Here is a 23,070-nt window from a genome sequence, read left to right on the forward strand (position 1 = left end):
AGCCTAAAATCCTGTCTCCAACAGTGACTAATCTAGTTTGCAAGTATCTGGCAGATCCCAAAAAGTAGATCTATTTCTTCCTACTCACTCCCAGGGTTAGCAATAGCTTTCTTTAGTCTACCTAGCTAATAAATGTGTTATGGACTTTTCCTCCAAGAACTTGTCTAAACCTCTTTAAGACCCTGCTGTGGTAGTCACCTTAACCATGTACTCTGACAGCAGACTGCACAGTGTAATTGTATGCTGAGGGACTATGTACTTCCTACCATTTCTTTTAAATCTGCTGGTTGCTAGTTTCATGGAGTGTCCCCTTGTTTTAGTACTATTTGAAAGCATGAATAATCATTCTTTATGTACCCATTTCATCCTATTCATGATTTTATACACTTCTATTATGTCTCCTCTCAGCCATCTGTTTTCGAAGCTGAAGAACCCTAATCTATGTAGCCTCTCCATCATAGGGAGCCGTTCCATTAACCCTTCATCATTTTGTGGCCCTCCTCTGCACCTTTTCTAGTTCTGCTATGTCTTATTTGAGATGAGACAACTAGAACTGCACACAATACCCATGGTGCGGTCACACAGAGACAATATGATATTTTCTATTTTATTCTCCATTCCTTTTCGGATCACTCCTAACATTCTATTTACTGTTTTGACCACTGCCGCGCTCTGAGCAGAGGTTTCAAAGTACTGTCCACAAGAACTCCATAGTCCTTTTCCTGGGTGGTGAAGGCTTCCTGGGATAGTTGTGTTCTCTTTAAACACATATTGTCACTAACAATAATTATTCCTGTGATTTAATCATTTTATAAAGGCTTCTTCAAAGAGAAGGCACACAACTAACTCCTATTTAAAGCCAAGCTAATTATAGCAACATTCCCAAAATGTAAGTGCCATATGGAGTCTACAGTTTCTGTGCTGTTTTTTCTCCAAAGGAGAGAACACGGAAGGCATAATAATAATTACTTTAGGTCTGAATTAAACACTGGGCTCTGCAAGTACATCTTGCACTGATGGAGATATGCAAGGGTTGAATCAGGGTCATACACAGTAGGAGGAACTGGAAGCAGAAAAAAAACCAGGTATCAGAAGCAGTACATAGCAGATCAAGTGACTGCGACCATACAGAGAAATAAGAATCCAATCTGGTTCACAAAGGAGATGGCTGATGGAAAAAAAGCAAAAAAAGCTGCTTTTAAGAAATATAAAGAATCCCAAAAAGTGGAACACAGGGAGGATTATATGGCGAAACTGAGGGAGATGAAAAAAGTAATCAAACATGCAAAGTCAGGCAGAGGAAAGGATTGCCAAGGAGATAAAGCGAGGTGACAAAACATTTTTCAGATATATCAGAGAAAGGAGAAAAATACATAGTGGTATAGTGAAATTGAAAGGGGATAAGGATCAATGGGTGGAGAGAGATGATGAATTAGCAGAAATATTAAACAAATACTTCAGTTCAGTGTTCACAAAAGAAGACCTTGGAGAAGGACCGTCATTTGTTATCAAGACTGTAGAAGGGAGTGGAGTAGACGAAACTCCATTTACGGAAGATAATGTATGGGAAGAGCTAAGAAAACTGAAAGTGGACAAAGCCATGGGGCCTGATGAGGTTCACCCCAAAATACTGAGGGAACTCAGAGATGTGCTGGCGGGTCCACTGTGTGACCTGTTCATAGATCTTTGGAAAAGGGTGTAGTGCCTAGTGACTGGAGAAGAGCGGCGGTGGTCCCGCTTCACAAGAGTGGGAGCAGAGAAGAGGCTGGAAACTACAGGTCGGTTAGCAGCACCTCGGTGGTGGGAAAATTAATGGAGAATCTGCTGAAGGAAAGGATAGTGAACTATCTACAATCCGGTGGGTTGCTTGATCAGAAGCAGCATGGATTCACCAGAGGAAGGTCCTGTCAAATGAATCTAATGATTTCTTTGATGGGGTGACTAGAGAACTGGATCAAAGAAGAGCGCTCGATGTAATTTACTTGTATTTTAGTAAAGCTTTTGATACAGTCCCACACAGAAGACTCATCAACAAAATGAGAAGCTTGGGAGTCAGCTCCAAGGTGTTGGTGTGGATTACAAACTGGTTGATGGATAGAAGACAGCATGTGACGGTAAATGGAACCTACTCTGAAGAGAGAATGGTGTTAAGTGGAGTACCTGTTCTGGATCTGCTAAGGAGTTAGCGCAGTCTGTTATCGCTCACCCCACCAAGAGGGCGGAGTTAGTGATCTGTTAGTGATCACCCCATCAGGAGGGCGGAGTTAGCTATCTAGTGTACTACGCTACAGAGATAGCAATCTATTACGCTTCCGCTACGGAGTAGCAATCTGTTATACATATGGCTGCTGGCAATTCCCATAGAAGGAGGAGTTAGTAATCTGTTAGATATCTGCTAAGGAATTAGCAAACTGTAATGGGTCCGCCAAGGAGATAGCAGTCTGTACCAATCTGCTATGGAGTTAGTAATCTGTTCAATGCTGCTCCTCCAAGGGAAAGAGCTAGCAATATATAATACTCTGTAAGCGGGGTTAATGATCTGTAGTGGTTGGCTCCTACGAAGTGGCAGTCTGTATGATACTGCTAGTAGTGCAAGGAATAACCACTTAGAAGAAATGGTGAATCCCTGGGCCGATGGCAGATGGCAGCACCCCCAGGAGGAGATCCTGAGAGGAACCACCGGCTAGGCGGGAATATGAAACAAACACAGATAGCTCTTTATTAGGCTGGAAGTTGAACCACCAGAGGTGGCAGTAGTGAGTCGATGTGTCCGGCAGGGCTGAAGTCCTTCAGATACTGGAATTATGATCTCTGGGTTGCTGAGCTGTAGAGAGAGACTATAAGTAGTGATTAGACAGGGTATGCTGGATACATAACCAGTAGAAGATGGTACACTCACAATTGTAGATATCTGTAATGGTCTCTTATGCAACAGAGAGTCTTCAGTACACTCAGGAACAGGAGCCGTAGGCGAGCAATGGTTCCTATAGGCAGTCTGTAATAAGAACTCACAATAGCGGTGTATGGAATAGCTTCTAGAATAGAAGAGAGTCTGTAAAGGATTTTAGGAACATGGGCCCGTGTGGAGCGAGCACCGGGTTCCTATCTGCAATTTGCAAATATAACTCACGATCTCCGTACCTGCGATACGTCTTAGACAGAAGGGAGTCTTCAGAGATATAGGAATATAGGCCCTCGTGGAGCGAGTACCGATTCCTATCTGCAATAGAACTCACAGTGTTCATGTCTGCGATCGCTTCCAGGCAGTGAGGAGTCTTCTGAGTATTCAGGGACATAGGCCCTCGAGGGGCGAGTACCGGATCCCGTCTTAGCAATCTGAAATCAAGAAGAAAGAGAACAGAGCCCCCGAGGAGCGGGTACTCCTGGTAAGTTTGAAAAGGCCGAGCAGTGGAGAAAGATTTCCCCTAGCTGACTTGGATCATTGTTGCAAGTAGCGTGGACTGCCGAAGCAAGTCCTGTTGGAGTTCCTTGCAAACAAAGTCCTTTTAAATTGAAAATGGATGACATCACTACAGGGGGATGCCCCCGAGGTTCGCGCCCTTGCTGGTACAAAATCTGGAGTGCGCGCGTGCGCGCGCCCTTACATTATCAGCAACATGGCAGATCCGTAGCGTCAAGCCAGCCTGGGGATTCCTGGACGAAGAGGCAGGGAGAAGTCATGGCAGCATCTGTCCGTCTGAGCTGAAGGGAGTCGCCACAAAGGTAGAGAGGGTGGAGCGAAAGCGAGAATAGGCACAAACACAATAGTACCACAGGGATTGGTGTTGGGGCCGGTTCTGTTCAACATTTTCATGAGCAACATTGCGGAAGGGATAGAAGGTAAAGTTTGTCTATTTGCGGATGATACTAAGATCTATAACAGAGTGGACACGCCGGAAGGAGTACAGAGAATGAGACAGGATTTAAGGAAGCTGGAAGAGTTGTCGAAGATGTGGCAGCTGGGATTCAATGCCAAAAAAATACAGAGTCATGCATCTGGGGTGTGGTAATCCAAAAGAACTATATGTGTTGAGGGGTGAAGGGCTGATGTGCATGGAGCAGGAGAGAGACCTGAAGTCGACAAAGCAGTGTGACACGGTGATAGCCAAAGCCAGAAGAATGTTGGGCTGCATAGAGAGAGGAATATCTAGTAAGAAAAGGGAAGTGATAATCCCCTTATACAGATCCTTGGTGAGGCCTCACCTGGAGTACTGTGTTCAGTTCTGGAGACCGTATCTCAAAGGAGACAGAGACAGGATGGAGGCAGTCCAGAGAAGGGCAACTAAAATGGTGGGTGGTCTCCATCGAATGACTCATGAGGAGAGATTGAAGAACCTGAATATGTATACCCTGGAGGAGAGGAGGAGCAGGGTAATATGATACAGACCTTCAGATATTTGAAAGATTTTAATGATCCATGGTCATCAACAAACCTTTTCCAATGGAAACAATTTAGAAGAACTAGGGGTCATGATTTGAAACTCCAGGGAGGAAGACTTAGAACCAATGTCAGGAAATATTTCTTCACGGAGAGGGTGGTGGATGTCTGGAATGCTCTTCCAGAGGAAGTGGTAAAGACTAAAACTGTGAAGGATTTCAAAGGAGCATAGGAAAAACACTGTGGATCCCTAAAAGGCTAGAGGATGGGAATAAATAAAAAAGCTTAACTGGCAAGAGAAGTTATTTATTGCTTTTGACTCATTTGATAACTTTTGAAGGGGCCTCTCCTCATTTTGGAACATACCCTGTAGACCCAATATAATGCAGCTCAACATAACACAAGATCGCTTATAACTAAGTCAAAGGTTGGCTCCCAATTTCAAATTTGATAGATTTTCAGCACCACTTAGCCGGATAAGTACAGGCTTATCCAGTTATGTGACTGCAGATTTTTAATTGATATAACATGGGCTCATTTATAATGTGGTCCAAATTTTTGGACCCCCATCACCCGCATTATATCGGCTCCACATTATTTCAGATAAAAATGATTGACATGGTTTTAAAAACTGTAGCTCTCATTTTAAAATAAGTTTGGCATTGGCGCAGAATCTAAATCTTTCAGATTTAGCTGGTTGTTAATACAAACAAAAAATGTACTTTGAAATATATGTATGCCAATGCCAGAAGTCTAAAAAGCAAGATGAGAGAGTTAAAGTGTATAGCACTAAATGAAGATGCAGATATAATTGGCACCTCAGAGACCTGGTGGAAGGAGGATATCCAATGGGACAGTGCTATACTAGGGTACAAATTATATCACAATGATAGGATGATAGGCAGAAGCAACTGGGTAGGTGGGGGGGGGGGGTGCTTTATGCTCAGGATGGCAAGAGACTAAATGCACAGTAAAATCTTTAGGGATAGAAATCACATGTGTGTTGTGGTAGACTATAGCGATAATAATATATTACCATCCACCTGGCCAAAATGATAAGATGGATGATGAAATGCTAAGAGAAATTAGGGAAGCTAACCAATTCGGCAGCACAGTAATAATAGAAGATTTCAATTACCCCAGTATTGACTGGGTAAATATAACATCAGCACATGCTAGAGAGGTAAAATTCCTGGATGGAATAAATGACTGCTTATGGAGCAATTGGTTCAGGAATTGACAAGAGAGGGAACCATTTTAGATTTAATTCTTGGTGAAACGTAGGATTTGGTGAGAGAGGTAATGGTGATGGGGCCACTTGACAATAGTGATCATAACATGATCAGATTTGAATTCATGACTGGAAAGGGACAATAAGTAAATCTACAGCTCTAGTACTAACCCTTCAAAAGGGAGACTTTGATAAAATGAGGAAAATAGAAAAATACTGAAAGGTGCAGTTACAAAGGACAACAGGTATGGACGTTGTTTAAAAATACCATCTTAGAAGTGCAGTTCAGATGTATTCCATGCATTAAGAAAGGGGGAAGAAAGGCTAAACAACTGCCTGTTGTGATTCCTCCCGTGGCTGAAGCCACAGGAGTCCTCTTACCTGCCTGCTGCTCTCCTGATGCTCTGGTTCCCACGGCCCGGGACTGCCATCATGCCGGCACGGCAGGTGCTGAGCCGGGGTTTTCCTCCATGGCCCGGAGGCTGTCGCTGACATCTGCTCCTCCGCGGCCTGGAGGCCGCAGTCCCTGGACTCAATTGTGGCATGGAGCCACTCCCGGAGGCCTTCTTGCGGCTGGATGCCGCCTCCCTCAACGGGACCTGCTCTGAGGCCTAACTCCTCCTCCTGCAGGGCAGCGGCAGGGATGCCGCTGTCCAAGGTCCTGGACTTCCTCTTCCTGCTCCTCCTAGGGGGCAGGCCCACGGCCCTCTTCCTCTTTTAAGAACATAAGAACATAAGAAAATGCCATACTGGGTCAGACCAAGGGTCCATCAAGCCCAGCATCCTGTTTCCAACAGTGGCCAATCCAGGCCATAAGAACCTGGCAAGTACCCAAAAACTAAGTCCATTCCATGTTACCATTGCTAATGGCAGTGGCTATTATCTAAGTGAACTTAATAGCAGGTAATGGACTTCTCCTCCAAGAACTTATCCAATCTTTTTTTAAACACAGCTATACTAACTGCACTAACCACATCCTCTGGCAACAAATTCCAGAGTTTAATTGTGTGTTGAGTGAAAAAGAACTTTCTCCGATTAGTTTTAAATGTGCCACATGCTAACTTCATGGAGTGCCCCCTAGTCTTTCTACTATCCGAAAGAGTAAAAAAATGATTCACATCTACCCATTCTAGACCTCTCATGATTTGAAACACCTCTATCATATCCCCCTTCAGCTGTCTCTTCTCCAAGCTGAAAAGTCCTAACCTCTTTAGTCTTTCCTCATAGGGGAGCTGTTCCATTCCCCTTATCATTTTGGTAGCCCTTCTCTGTACCTTCTCCATCGCAATTATATCTTTTTTGAGATGTGGCAACCAGAACTGTACACAGTATTCAAGGTGCGGTCTCACCATGGAGCGATACAGAGGCATTATGACATTTTCCGTTTTATTCACCATTCCCTTTCTAATAATTCCCAACATTCTGTTTGCTTTTTTGACTGCCGCAGCACACTGAACAGACGATTTCAATGTGTTATCCACTATGACACCTAGATCTCTTTCTTGGGTTGTAGCACCTAATATGGAACCCAACATTTAGTACAGCCTATTCGTGTTAGTCCAATATACATTTACTGTTACTGCAATTAGTTGAGTTAAGAATATCTAATATTTATTTATTTAACATATTTATTTAACATTTATTTATTTAACATTTTTTTATATATCGTCACTCAGAGTCCATCGAAATGGTTCTCAACAGATTAAAAACAATTTGTAAGAAACTAGCATACATTATAAAACCTAAAACTAGCATACATTACAAATCCTAAAACGAATCCATTAACATAAAAATTTCCTAACCTTACATATAAATGTTCCTAAAAACATAGCTCCATTCATGTCCTAAAAACACTTCAAATTCTACTCCATTGTATAAAACATATCTAAAATTAGTTCAAACAACTGCTGATAAAATTAAATATATAACCTATCGTAAAATTCTAAAATTATAAATACTCAAAAGCCTTCTATTAGATATTCTGAACTCAACTAATTGCAGTAACAGGAAATGTATATTGGACTAACACGAATAGGCTGTACCAAAAATCCAAGTCTTAAGCTCACGTTTGAACTTTTTAAAATTTGACTCTAGCCTCAGGGAAGCTGGAAGTGAATTCCAAATTCCTGGACCAACCAACGATAACGCTCTTTCCCTCACCTGGTTGAGACGTGCTGACTGAATAGCTGGTAAAGTCAGCAAACCCTTATTTTCTGAACGCATATTTCTCTGTGGGACATTTAATTTTATGGCTGCATTCAGCCAATCTACCTGGTCAGCGAAGATCAGTTTATGCAGAATACATATAGCTTTGAATTTGATTCGGGAATCGATCGGCAGCCAGTGTAATTTAATTAGAATGGGCGTAATATGTTCTTTTTCTTTACTCCGGTTAAGATTCTGGCTGTTGTATTCTGCAATACTTGCAATGGACGGATTGTAGATGCCAGTAATCCCAGCAAGAGGGAGTTACAGTAATCTAAGCTCCCAAACACAAGTGCCTGCAGCACTGTGTGAAAATCATTTGTTTCTAATAATGGTTTCAGCCTTCTGAGCATTAGCAGTTTCACATAGCCCTCTCTCACCTTTGCTGAAATATGTTTTTTGAATGTAAATTCCAGATCAATTATAAAACCTAAGTCCCTAATTGATTCTGAAAATTTTAAAATAATGTTGTCGTGAAGCTGTATCTGGTTTATATCTCTAGAGGAAATCTTTCTCTCAAGTATAATAATCTCAGTTTTTCAACATTGAGTACAAGTCTCAGCTGGTCAAGCACCTGTTTAATAGCCTTCAAATATATTGATAGAAGTTTGCATGTATCCTCTACTGAATTTTCTATTGGTAATAAAATTTGAATGTCATCTGCGTACAAAAAATACTTCAATCCAAGACCAGACAGTAGCCGACAAATTGGCAACATGTATATGTTGAACGGGGGGGCGACACTGTGGATCCCTGTGGGACACCTGTATTTAAATCCATTTTATTGGAACATGTATTGTTCACTTGTACTTGGAAAAAACGGTTTGTTAAAAAAGATTCAAACTATTTTAATACTATTCCAGATATTCCTATTTCAGTTAATCTCGCAATTAAAAATTGATGATTAACGGTATCGAAAGCCGCCAATAGATCCAATAAAATAAATAAATATGCTTTCCCATGGTCCATCCCTCTTAATACAGTATCAGAAAGTGATAACAGCAAGGTCTCAGTACTAAAATGGCGTCTAAAACCGAATTGAGAAGGAAATAAAATGTCATTAGATTCCAGATTTTAGTTTAATTGTTTCAGCACTGTTTTTTCAACTAACTTGGCCAAAAAGGAGAGATTAGATACCAGACGATATTTGTTCAAAATTGAAGGATCCAGGTTCTTTTTTTTTAAGAATAGGATGCACTATTGCGCCCTTGAGGTTTGAAGGAAGAGTTCCTTCAGTGGTGGTGGGTAGTGCATTATGAAGAGCTTTGCAAGCTCCAAGGCTGAAGGTATGCCAGGAAGCACCGCGAAGTGTGCCATCTTGCTAAACCGATCCACTGTCACCCAAATGGTGTTCATTCCTCTGGAAGTGGGTAAATCAACTACAAAGTCAGTAGCGATGTGCGACCAGAGCCATTCTGGAACTGGCAGTGGTTGCATCTGACCTCATGGTTGTCCAGAAGCGGGTTTGTTCTTGGCACAATTGGAGCAGGATGCCACGTAGGAATAGGTATCCTTTTTGATAATAGGCCGCCAATACAGCTTCTGTATCTTGAACAGGGTACGGCGTTGGCCAGGATAGCCAGCCAGCTTGGAACCATGCACACAAAAGAGCACTTTCTTCCTGAGTCTTTTAGGATCAATTGTTTTACCAGCGGGTACAGACTGGGTGGGTGCCAAGAGGATCTTCCTTGGGTCAATTATGTGCTGTGGCTCATCAGGTACATCCTCTGAATGAAAAGAGCTGACAGAGTGTCTGCTCTGGTGTTTCTATCTCCCGGGCGGAACTTCAGCACAAAATCGAAATGATTAAAAAATAAGGACCATCTAGCCTGTCTATAATTCAGACGTTGTGCGTGATGGAGATACTCTAGATTTTTATGATCCGTGAATACGGTTATTTGATGTTGAGCGCCTTCGAGCCAAGGCCGCCATTCCTCGAATGCAAGCTTTATTGCCAAGAGCTCTTTATCGCCGATCCCATAGGTTTTCTCAGCTGGAGAAAATCTTCGTGAGAAGAAGGAACAGGGATGTAAGGCTTTTGAGTCTCCCGATTGGCTCAACACAGCCCCTACACCCACATCTGAAGCATCAACGTCGACGATAAAGGGCTTGTTGGGGTCTGGATGCCGCAAGCACGGTTCTGTGGAGAAGGCAGTCTTCAATTTCTCGAACGCGGAAATGGCCTCCGCTGACTATTTTGAAGCGTTGGCACCCTTGCGAGTCATCGCAGTCAAGGGTACGCTTAAAGAAGAATAGTTCTTTATAAAGCTTCAATAGTAGTTGGTGAACCCCAGGAATCTCCTTAAAGCCTTCAGGCTGGTAGGTTGGGAAACATTCTTGATACTTTCAAGTTTGTGAGGGTCCATTTGGAAGCCTTCTTTCAACACTATGTAGCCTAGAAAAGGCACTGAGTCTTTGTGAAATTCACACGTAGAGAGTTTGGCATATAGCCAGTGTTCGCGAAGACGGTGGAGTACTTGCTTGACATCTGCAATGTGGGTGTCCAAATCCTGGGAGAAGATTAATATGTCATCCAGGTAGACCACAACATTCTTGTACAGCAGATCCCACAAGATGTTGTTCATCATATTTTGGAAAATGGTGGGTGCATTGCACAACCCGAACAGCATTACTAGATACTCGAAGTGGCCGTCTCGCGTGTTGAAGGCTGTTTTCCATTCATCGCCGCTCCGAATGCGAATGAGTTTGTAGGCCCCCTTCAGGTCGAGCTTTGAAAATATCTTGGCCCCTTGCAGCCGGTCAAACAGCTCCGAGATTAACAGCAAGGGGTAACGGGCTTTGATCGTGATTTCGTTTAGACCTCGGTAATCGATACATAGACATAGGGTACCATCCTTCTTCCCCACAAAGAAAAAGCCTGTGCCGGCTGGTGACTTTGATGGTCTGATAAAGCCCTTCTGGAGATTTTCTTCAATGTATTCCGACATTTCTTTATTCTCAATGGCTGAGAGAGAGTACACCCGTCCTTTCGGTGGTTCAGCATTGGGCTTCAGTCTTATGGCACAGTCATAGGGCCTATGTGGAGGAAGAATATCAGCTGCTTCTTTGGAAAATACATCCCCGAAGGATGCATATTGGGGTGGCAGTCCTGGCATCACTGGAGTCGTAGGCATGCAAATGATAGGCGAGATTTCCTTAAGGCACCTCCTGTGACATTCTGGGCCCCAGCAGGAGAGATCCAAGGATGCCCAGTCAAATTAGGGTTGATGCACTTGCAACCAGTGTAACCCCAGGATGATAGGATGCATGGCCCTTTCCAGTACAAAGAAGGAGAGCGATTCCGTATGGAGAGCTCCGGTGCGGAGAGTAACTGGTACGGTTTGGCAAGTCACGTTGCCCGGTAAGGGCTCTCCATGAATGGAGGATAACAGTAGTGGATCTTTCAACTTGATGAGGGGAATCCTCAAGTATTCCACTAGATGTCTGAGAATGAAGTTGCCTCCTGCCCCTGAATCCACCAGGGCAGGAGTCTGAACTGTGACTGGTCCGTAGGTCAAGGAGACTGGGAGAGAGTGCGGAGGAGAGGGCGTAGTGAGGCTTGAGAACAGTTCTCCTGCAGGACTTAGGCCCGTCCATTTTCTGGACGAATGGAGCATGTAGAGACATCGTGGCTGGGCTGACCACAGTACATAAGAACATAAGAAATTGCCATGCTGGGTCAGAGCAAGGGTCCATAAAGCCCAGCATCCTGTTTCCAACAGAGGCCAAAACCAGGCCACAAGAACCTGGCAATTACCCAAACACTAAGAAGATCCCATGCTACTGATGCAATCAATAGCAGTGGCTATTCCCTAAGTAAAATTGATTAATAGCCATTAATGGACTTCTCCTCCAAGAACTTATCCAAACCTTTTTTTAACCCAGCTACACTAACTGAATTAATCACATCCTCTGGCAACAAATTCCAGAGCTTTATTGTGCATTGAGTGAAAAAGAATTTTCTCCGATTAGTCTTAAATATGCTACTTGCTAACTTCATGGAATGCCCCCTAGTCCTTCTATTATTCGAAAGTGAAAATAACCGAGTCACATCTACTCGTTCAAGACCTCTCATGATCTTAAAGACCTCTATCATATCTCCCCTCAGCCGTCTCTTCTCGAAGCTGCAAAGGCCATGCCTCTTCCAAAGTCGTCTCTCTTTGGAAGTCAAACGTCCATGACCAAGTTGCATCGGTTCATCTTTATCAGCAGCAGGGATTACTGGAACAATCCGAGGTGCAGGTATAGCACTAGCCTGTTTCAACCCAGGTAACACCTTAGGCCAGAGTTCCTTCATCTTGTCCCAAAGTCAGTGATCAATCTGAGTGGCCAAGGCTACTAATTCGTCCAGCGAGTCAGGTGTTTCATGAGCAGCCAGCTCGTCCTTTAAATGGTTATCCAGGCCTCTGAAAAAGAGAGTCTTGAGACATTTGGGGTCCCAGCAGAGTTCCGCCGCAAGAGTTTTAAACTCTATGGCAAATTCAGCCAATGATCTGTTGCCTTGCTTCAATTCAACTAAAGCAGAACCAGCGACAGAAGTTCGAGCAGGGTCATCGAAAACGGATTTAAATAAGTCCATAAATCCTTCTATGTCCTGCAAAATGGGGTCCTTGCGTTCCCACAAAGTAGATGCCCAAGACAAAGCCCTACCATCCAGGTATGAAAGGATGTAGATAGTCTTGGAGAGAGCCGTAGGAAATAAAGATGGCTGTAAGGCAAAATGCATGCAGCACTGGTTTAAAAACCCCCGGGTCTTCTGGATTTCTCCGGAAAAACGAATTGGAGCCACCAATGATACAGCAGTCTTTAAAGTTACCTCCTGTAACTGACCTTCATGGTTGGAAGCTGTGCCTTGAACCTTCTGTGTGTGTAGCTGATAAAACGCTAAAGTAAGTTTCTCCAAGGCGTCTTGCTGCTCCAAAATGCACCGGGCCAGGCCCGGTATGGCCTGCAAAGCATTAAGCTGTGCCGGATCCATGGAGTTAGCAATCTGTTATTATTTGTGATAATTGTGGGTGGATCCTTGGGCTGGTGGCAGATGACCACGCCCCCGGGGGAAGATCCCGAGAGGGGCCACCGGTCAGGCTCAGAGTTGGGAGACAGACACACACTAGATCTTTTATTAAACTGTATAGTGAACCACCAGAGGTGGCAGTAGTGAGCTGGAAGAGCCCAGCTGGGCTGTAGTCCCTTAGGCACTGGAACAGCAATCCCAGGAAGGCTGAGCTGTAGAGAAACTGAATATACTGAGTAGGCAGAGTATGTAGAGTTCAGGAACAGAACCTTGATGGTAACCTTGATGGTAACACTGACACAATAGTCTCTTGAAGCAGCCCAGAGGCTGGAATGAAGTAGGCCCTCGAGGAGCGAGTACCTGGTTCCAGGAAAAGCTCTGAAAGAGAGATGGTAACTCACTGGTGTTGTAGGCAGCAGTGACTTCTTGGCAGAAGTAGTATTCGGTAGCAGGTCTGGGAACGTGGGGCCATGAGGAGCGAGTACCAGTTCCAGACTGCGACCTGAAAAGCAAGAGAGAGAGTGAGGCCCCCGAGGAGCAGGTACCCCTGGTAAAGTCCAAGGAGGCAGAGTAGCAAGGTATGCATTGCAAAGAGCGAATCCTATCTGCAGCGATACCTGGAGGAAGCCCTTGCTAACTCGAATAACTAGCAAAAATGAAGACCTTAAGTATCTGGTGAGGATGACGTCATCTCAGGGGGACGCCCCTGAGGTTCACGCCACAGCTGGTACTTGAGTTGGGGCCGCGCCACGCACGCATCCTTAGGCTTCAGGAGAACATGGCGGAAGGCAGTGTCTAGCCAGTCCGGGAACGCCAGAGGAGGTCGGCAAGATGACGCCACGGCAGCCAAACTTCCATCAACCAAAGAGGGAGTCACAAAAGAGGTAAGGTGGGCGGAGTGGAGACGTCGGGCAGCGACAGTCGCAACAATGAGTAATAGTAATCCATATCTTCTTGAATCTTCCTCTGGGCCTTTTCCCCCTTCATCTGCATTTTCAGTTCCACCTGTATCTTTTATATCCTCCTTAACTTGCAAGTATTCATGAAAAATACATGTTCACATCTTATTTTCACAAACACTTATAGACTTCTCAAACAAGAGAAACTACACACACACACACACACACACACACTTATATATATATATATATATATATATATATATACAATCACTTTATCACTCATAAAGTGATCCCTACACAATACTGGATTAATGAACAATGAAACAGCTTGCCATACCTCTCTCCTCTCATTTTTGGTTGGGAAAAAAACAAGTCCTACATTATAGCTGTCTAGGAAAATTGGGTGGAAAGTTATTTCTTTCTGCTTTTTGCTCTTTTATGTTTATGCAAAACCATTTAAAACATATGTCAAAAGTTTTCAAAGGTTTCTTAGACATTCTTTTTGTATTTCCTCAGTACTGCTTAAAATATCCTTCAACCTGCCAATTCACTGATACAGAACACATGTTGCCTAAGTGTAGCAAAGAAAGAAAATGAAACAGTATTGCATAACCATTGAACTGATTGCGGAAAACTTGTGGCTTTAAGGGGCCAATATACTTAGTCATGTTCAAATCATCCGATAATGTGTTATCGGCCAATTTTAACACACAGGTATTTCCCTGAAAATCCCACATTAAACATCCAATGTACTAATGTATATTAAACCCAGGATAGTGTAGCAGTTAATACCAATGTGTCACCGCCACAGGTAATGCATCAATATTACCAGTCACGGTAATGTGCAATCCAAAGGGGGTCATGTTGGCTCCACATCCCTTGGCTGAAAAAAGTTATGTGGTCGGTAGTCCCCCAAACTCTTTCCCCTTTCTCTCCTCTCCTGGCATCCAAGTATGACCCCCCAACAGTTGTCCCATCAATTCCAAAATTCAAAATAGTGCCAACTGACATTACACAGTCTTTTCCCCTGCATGTGGGAATACAGATAAATTTGTAGATTTCATCAACATGATCTTAAACTGGGCTGTAGCATTATTACATATGAACATACCTTGCAATTTTTGGTTTCCTGTCACCCTAAGTTTGTCGTGGATTATGGGGAGGGGAGATGGCATTCTACACAAAGTTTCTCCTTTCTGTCTCTCATACACACACAAGCTCCCTCTCTCACATATGTTCTCACGTGTTCTTTCACATAAATACTTGCTCCCTCTCTCACATATGCTCTCACATGCTTCCTCTCACATAAGCTCTCAATGATATACAAGGATGGATTTAGGAAGTTGCTGGCCCTTAAAATTTTTGCTGCAATCATTCAGCAGAGCTGGAAGGCAGCAAATCTTAGCAAGCCTGTTGCCCCTAAATGTTTGCTGCCCTAGGCACAAGCATAATAAGTGCTTATTGACAAATCCAGAGCTGCAGCAGTGCGTGGCTCAGAGAGAGGTATCTTCAAAGGATACTGAAAAGTCAGGGGTATTAGAGCATTCCAATAGGGAGGTTCCAATAAAAGTAGCCCATGTGTCTATACCTGCTTTGGGCACTTCCAGCATTTGTCATAGCAGAACAGTGCTGGAAAAGACAGGAGCACTAAGAGATTACCTTGCTTCCAGCTGGTTTATTGGGGTTGGGTCTAGGGGGTAACTAGTATCGTGAGCGTAGGTGGGGAGAGGGTGGGGAAGGGGGCCGGCAGGGAGCCTTGGATTAAAAAATACCAAACAAGGAAGGAGGAGGTTGGGGTAATCTAAGACCCAACCCCGGATAGATTTTACTATATGGGAGAGAGGTTTGGAGGAGTTGGCAGGGCTCAGTTTGTTGGGGCCAATTTGAACATAATGTGCTGGGGTATGGGCATCAGGCCACTGGCCCACAAATTATTTTTTACATTTTTATTGTGGTACTTAACCAGATATCTTTGGAGGTATCCACTTAAGTAGAGAATTATCTGGCCACACAAGGCTAGATAACTGTAGGCCTGCTTTGAAGCAGATCTAAAGATGTTATCCAGCTAATTTCCACTTAGAAGCACTAAGTCATAATGTTTTTTCTGTGGGAGGGGTCCCATTATCGTGGGGGGTGTTAGGACCAGCTTTTTCTGTGCCCGGAGCAGATATTCAGTTATGTGACAGGGGCAAGGTCAGGTCGGCACCATTTTGAATAATGGCAACGACCAGGCTCAGAACTAGGGGATGTCCTGGTCCCCATCACAAAAGCGTCTTCTCCTTTTAAAGATTTGGGGGGGGGGGGAGTGCTTGGGGATGCAGGAGGATGGGGATTTCCTCCTAAACCCTAATGATTTTTTTAGATACATTTGGGAGAGGGGGGCACTATACCACCAATGAAGTTACATCACTACTGAGGTGGGAGGAAAGAGGGTAGGTCATGGTGCATGTTTTGGGAAAGGGGGTGGTGAGTACAACTTATTTTGAGAAGACAGGGGCCGTTGCTTCACGTGAAGTAAATTTTATTATTTATTTTTTTTTACTTTGAGGTGTAGGGGCCGCCTCAAGTTGCGGCACCGGGTTGAGTCGGGGGTCAGGCTTGACCCCTGCTCAACTCTTATTTTTTGCCACGGCTCTTTGTTTTTTTCTTTGCATGGCTCTTTAAATGTAACCCAGGAGCCTCTGGACCTGCAATAGGGTCTCAGGGCTCCTGCATTACATTTAACTATTCCCCAAGAGATCTTGTTGTTTTTTCTGGCTGACCACTTTCTTAGTTGGCCGCGATAAAATGTTTACATGAAATTGCCTATTAATGACCTTGTTTGCATGCATTTGCATTATTTGTGAATGCAAATCACATGCAAAGTGGGTCATTGTAATAGGGCAGGGCCATGCAAAATATTGTGTATATTGCACCATTGTTTAATACTTGATGCATCACCCAGTTAGTCAGAAAAAGTTTATATTTGGCTAAGTTAGCTGCATAACTAAACCCCTCCCAGAAGTGCCCCGGAACACCTCTTTTTTATTTAGCCAGATTGGTGTCTGAAAATGGCAAAACCTACCATTTAGACAGATAATTTGTGAGTTATCAGTCTAAATGACTTTTGAATATAAGAACATGCCATACTGGGTCAGACCAAGGGTCCATCAAGCCCAGCATCCTGTTTCCAACAGTGGCCAAGCCAGGCCATAAGAACCTGGCAACTACCCAAACACTAAGTCTATTCTATGCTACTGTTGCTAGTAATAGCAGTGGCTATTTTCTAAGTCAACTTAATTAATAGCAGGTAATGGACTTCTCCTCCAAGAACTTATCCAATCCTTTTTTAAACACAGCTACACTAACTGCATTAACCACATCCTCTGGCAACAAATTCCAGAGTTTAATTGTGCATTGAGTGAAAAAGTACTTTCTCCGATTAGTTTTAAATGTGCCACATGCTAACTTCATGGAGTGCCCCCTAGCCCTTCTATTATCCGAAAGAGTAAATAACCGATTCACATCTACCCGTTCTAGACCTCTCATGATTTTAAACACCTCTATCATATACCCCCTCAGCCGTCTCTTCTCCAAGCTGAAAAGTCCTAACCTCTTTAGCCTTTCCACACAGGGGAGCTGTTCCATTCCCTTTATCATTTTGATCGCCCTTCTCTGTACCTTCTCCATCACAACTATATCTTTTTTGAGATGTGGTGGCCAGAATTGTACACAGTATTCAAGGTGTGGTCTCACCATGGAGCGATACAGAGGCATTATGACCCTTATATGCCCACCCTTATATGCCCACTTCAGTATATTAAATAACATGGGAGATTCTAGGATTCCAAACTTTCCATGTATATGATAAACTGAAATGAAAATGTGCTCATGTTTCCAGTGTGAAATCTCCTCAGCTGTACCTGTGCCATCCTTACGCGTAACAGAAAGATTGTTTGTAGCTAATAATAAGACATGAAAGAGATTTCTCCTGCCTTTTTTCCTTCTCTCTCAGACAGTGGATTTTGTACTTCCCTGTAACCTTCATATTCTCTATCTCAAAACTCAGCCTCTACCTGGGGAAAGAGAAACAAACTTATTTGCTTATGTTCTTTGTCAAAATTGTTTAGCGATACAGAAACACCCAATTCTAAATATTTGCGAAGTGCCACAAGGAGACTGAGTTTTTCCATTCACCAGGGAAGACGTGAAGGCAGCAGAAGAGGGACGATTAAGCATATGAAGCCATCTGTAAGGGATGTAATGACTGCTATAATTATTTTTAATCAGACTGAAGATTCCCATGGTACTACCAGGCAGCCAACATTTAAAAGCAATTGTTTTGACTCTGACTGCTCAGTGCTATTTACACAAATAGGCTTGCTGTGCTCCCTTGATATTTAGCTCTGACTCCCTGTTTATTCCCTTCCGTCGCACAAATTATTATTATCTTGACATTTATACAGTGCCCTAAACTAGGGCACGTTACAACAAAATACATACAGGTCAAGAGAGCTCTGGCCTAAAAAAACTAACATTCCAAGGGCCAAATTTTAAAAGGGTTGCTCATGCTATAAAGCCCATATGCGCGAGTTTCTGGGCTGCATGCGCGCGACGCATATTTTAAAAGATGGAAATTACGCGCATATGTGTATGTGTGCACGAATAAAAAACATGGCGGAAAAGAGGTGGCCTTGGGGGCGGGGCATGGATGTTCTGGGACAGGGCTAGGAACGATGCGTGTAACTCTGTATTTTAAAACTGGAGGCCGCAGCGTACACTGGCTTGTTATTTGTGTAACTTTACTGCTGCTCCTGATGAGGAGCAAGTCTGCAGATCTTGTGCTTTTGGGCTTTCACAACAGGGTGAGGGATCTGGGTCAACTGGGGAGGGGGGGGGGAGTGCAGGATGAAGAACCAGAGGGGTCTGTATGACCTCGAGGTAGACTGGGCAAGCTGGTTGACTAATTGGAAAAACTGGGAATGTCCCTCGTATGCACATGTTTTAAAATCCACTTACATATGTGTGTTAGAGCCAGAAAAGTTCTATGGAAGAAGATACACGAAGCAGGTATGCTCGAGTAACCTAGGAGCATACTTATGTGTGCTAGCATATATTAAATCCTACGTGCGTCAATGTGTGCATGATTTAAAATTCCAGTATAGGTTCACTTGCACACTCATATGTGTGCCTATGGGTGTCCGCAGGCTCGTTTTAAAATTAGCCTCTAAATGTGTACCTGAGGCAATGGGAGTTTTCTGGGGACTATTTATTAATGTGCATAAAAAGTGCACTACCAGGTGTGCCTTAATGTATATACTAAAGGGTATTAAGCCCTTAGAGCAGTGGTTCTCAACCTTTCTAATGCCGTGACCCCGCAATACAGTTCCTCATGTTGCGGTGACCCCTCGCCCCGCCCTCGCCCCGTGAGGGTGGGGTGAGGGCGGGGCTTTGGTCATATGGGGGCGGGGTTATGGATGGGGTTGGATTTTAGTGCACACTTATCATTTAATTATGACATTTATAATGTGAATGTAACTCAACTCACCATAGGTTCTCACATGCATGGCACACTGACCCATGATCGTCACGGGGCTAGATGTAAAAGTACAGTTTGTATCCACAGGAACCCCCCTGACCCACAATAATGGATGTAAAGCAGAATTATGACATTCCCCATACAACTCACCCTACAAAAAAGATATTCTGGTTCTAGTGACATCTCAGTAACAGCAACTCAAACTCCTTCTATTTCCAGGCTCAATAGCCCTACTTATGAAAAGACAGCAGTTTACCACCAATGCATGTCCTCTGAGAAAACACAACAAATAAGACCGATACAAACGCTTACATGCTAGCAAAATATCTCATCTCGGTAACAGACACAGAACCGACCTAACATACTCCCAGGATCTGTAGTAATGCACATAAACTAATCCGCACACAGTTACACCTGTATTATGGAATACACTCAAACAGGAGCAACCCTATCTATGAAAAGGCAACACTACAAATATTAAATCAGGTCCTAAAAACCAATACACCTCTTATTAGGAAAACAGAACTAGCAAGCAGCTATAGATCCCCACACAGAAATAATTGTAAAACTATACTATACTAATAAGCAGAATAAATGTTTCAAAACAGCTATGAACATCCAACAATTAAAAACGCATAAAAACTATTAAACATTCTCCAAACACCAATAAAATATTTCAAAAAAGCAGACATCACACAATTAAAATGGCAGTCAAGAAAAATAAACTTAAAAAGCCACCTTTACTTACCCCCTCCAGCAGCTCTCCTACTCCCCTTCCCTGCAGGCCGTGGCACTCACCAGAAGCAGCAGTAGAAGCTAAGCTCTATACTTATGGTCCTCTTCCTTAGTGCCCATGTCTCTCACACACACACACACCATACCAGTCATGCCCCCATGACCAGTTTCTGTCTCTCACACACCAATCATCTCCCAAACAGTCTTTGGCACACACACACCAGTCACCTTCCTGAACAGTTTCTCTCATGCCATACACACACACACACACACACACACAGGCTTCCCACTCCCGTGTTCTACTTACATATACGGGCTTCTCACTCTCATAATCACTTTCTCACACACACACACACCAGTCACCTTCCTGAACAGTTTCTCTCATGCCATACACACACACACACACACAGGCTTCCCACTCCCGTGTTCTACTTACATATATGGGCTTCTCACTCTCATAATCACTTTCTCTGTCTCTCTCTCTCTCTCTCACACACACACACTCACTCACTCACCAGTCTCTCACTCCCATGCTTGTTCTCTCCACATGCACAGGCTTCTCATTCCCATAATCACTTTCTCTCTGTTACACACACACCAGACTCTCTCATTTCCATGCTCACTCTCCACGTGCACAGGCTTCTCATTCCCTGAATCACATTCTCTCACATTCACACACACACACCAGTCTTTTTCTCTCACACACACCATCACCTTACCAAGCAGTCTCTCTCTCTCATGCATGCACACTCACCCTGGTTTCTCACTCCCATGCTTTCTTTCACCCCCACAACACCAGGCTTCTTACGCCCATGCTTTCTCACATACCCAGACTTCTCCCTTCCATGCTTTTTCTCTCTCTCACACACACACATCAGTCACCTCCCTGACTAATGTCTCACACTCTCACACACACATCAGTCATCTCCCTGAGCAATCACTTTCATTGTCTCTCACATACACACACACACATCAGCTCTCTGACCAGTCAATCACACACAGGCTGGCTGGCTGCTTCTCTCTCTTTCTCTCACTCACTTCCTCTTCTCCCCCGAGCACAAATGGGAGCTGCAGCAGCCTCGCTGGCCAAGAAAGAAGAATCCCATCGGCCGCGGGAGGCTCGTGCTGCTCTCTCCTTTCTCCATTACCGGCTGCTTCAACTGCTCGGGGGCCGATGCTGCAGCCGCCGCTGCTACTTTTTCGCGCGGCGCGGCTCTCTCTCCTTCCCGCGCACCACGATTCACTTCCTGTTCCGGGTCACGGGAGGGGGGGGGCAGGCGCAGGAAGAAGAAAAGGCCCAGCCGCGGGTGCAGAGCTTCTTCTAGCGCCGCTGCCGTTCCCGCTGGGCTTGAACGTGCTGACAGCCCGGCGGCAACGGCAGCGGGAGAGACCGGGAGCGCACGACCCCTGCGTTTTGGGTGTTCGACCCCAGCCGGGGTCGCGACCCATAGGTTGAGAACCGCTGCCTTAGAGCCTAACATTCAAAGGCTTACACAGTCTTTAGGTGCCTAAAAAAATGGACTTAGGTACCTATATCTAATTTTCAACTGTAGTTATTTAAGCACCCTAAATAGAATATCTACAGGATGCCACTGAGTGTCAAAATTACATCCAAGTAATGTAATGGTACCTGAATGTATCTGCTTTAAGTGGCGTAAGGCGTAATATACAATAAATAAATAAACGTGTATTTTTTTTGGTATCTCTCCAAACTGAAATTTAAGAGGTGTTATAATGCTTTGCGCATAAAAGTATGTGCCTTGGTGTGGATATTAATGCAAAAACCTAACTACACCTCCCTGAAGAATAATAAGAAGTTTGCCTTAATGCTTCTGTATTTAGATGCTTGCATTGTGAATATTGGTACTGAACTATTTTTCATAGTTTGCATCTCATTACTGATATCCAGAAGGAGAATAATTAATTATCTCCATTTTCAGAACAGAGTCAAAGCCTGCCTTTGTAGCCAGGCTTTTGGATCTGGTTAATACTTTGAAAGGAAATGTTCATGGAAGGATTGCAGTGGTCACGTTATTCTGTGAGCACTGCAGGCATAACAGGAGGGGCAGCAAGATTTATGCTGGCACAGATGGAGTATATTGTGGATTTTACTGCATGTATCTGACATTATCTTGTACTTTTTTATCGTTTGTAATCTGCTTTGAGGATTAAGGAAATAATAAAAAATAAAATTAAATAAATTAGCACAGAATTTGCCTTAACCCTAACACAAGCCAATCTTTTACGATAGGTAATGCTGGCATTTAACATACATTAATGTTTGTTTTACCACTAATGCATATTAGTACATTTGCTCCTAAATAATAACAATAGAGCTGGGACACTAAAAATGTGAGCATGATATGCATGACCTACGTGATTCCCAGGTTTTGCAATCTTAGAAACAGTTATTGTCAGTGGCAATGCAAATGCACCTAAGGTAATTAGAATAAATAGCCCCTTTCCATTGACATAAAAGCCTTGGAAAGCAGCCGCAGAGGTGGGCCCAGGCCAGAAACAACTAGAAAATTGGCAGCAAGACAAAAAGTGCAGTTGCTCCATGACTTAATAGAAGCCAACTTATTTTTGTGGTTTACATTTTTTTTTTTTTAAATTAAAAACATATACTTGTTAGCAGAGCTTTACACCTTTGTAATTTCATGATAGTTTCCTAAGCAGGTAAGATAATTGCAGTGTTTTTAAGGAGTAATTTTCAATGAAACCATATAGCAGTAAAGTCTGCGTATACATCGTACACGTAGACTTTACTGAGTATTTTCAAAGCAAACAACTCGTGAAACAAACACTAAAGAGCTTAGTATGGACATTGGCCTTTCTCACCCATTATCAGGTTTAGGCTCTTTCAAATTGCAAAGTTTTACAGTCTCATCACCTTTTGTCATTCCCCCTTCCCTTTATTGTAGGCAGCCAAAGACCTAAATGATTCTGTATTTAAACCCACCTGAGCTGATGAAGAGAGCTTAACTCTCAAAAGATCATCACAGATGTAGTAAGTTAGTCCAGTAAAAAGATCTCGCCTATAACTTGTTTGTTGACCCCTAATTCCAAAATACTCTGGTTGATGGC

Source organism: Rhinatrema bivittatum, chromosome 4 (assembly GCF_901001135.1).
Source record: "Rhinatrema bivittatum chromosome 4, aRhiBiv1.1, whole genome shotgun sequence".
Classification (NCBI taxonomy): domain Eukaryota; kingdom Metazoa; phylum Chordata; class Amphibia; order Gymnophiona; family Rhinatrematidae; genus Rhinatrema; species Rhinatrema bivittatum.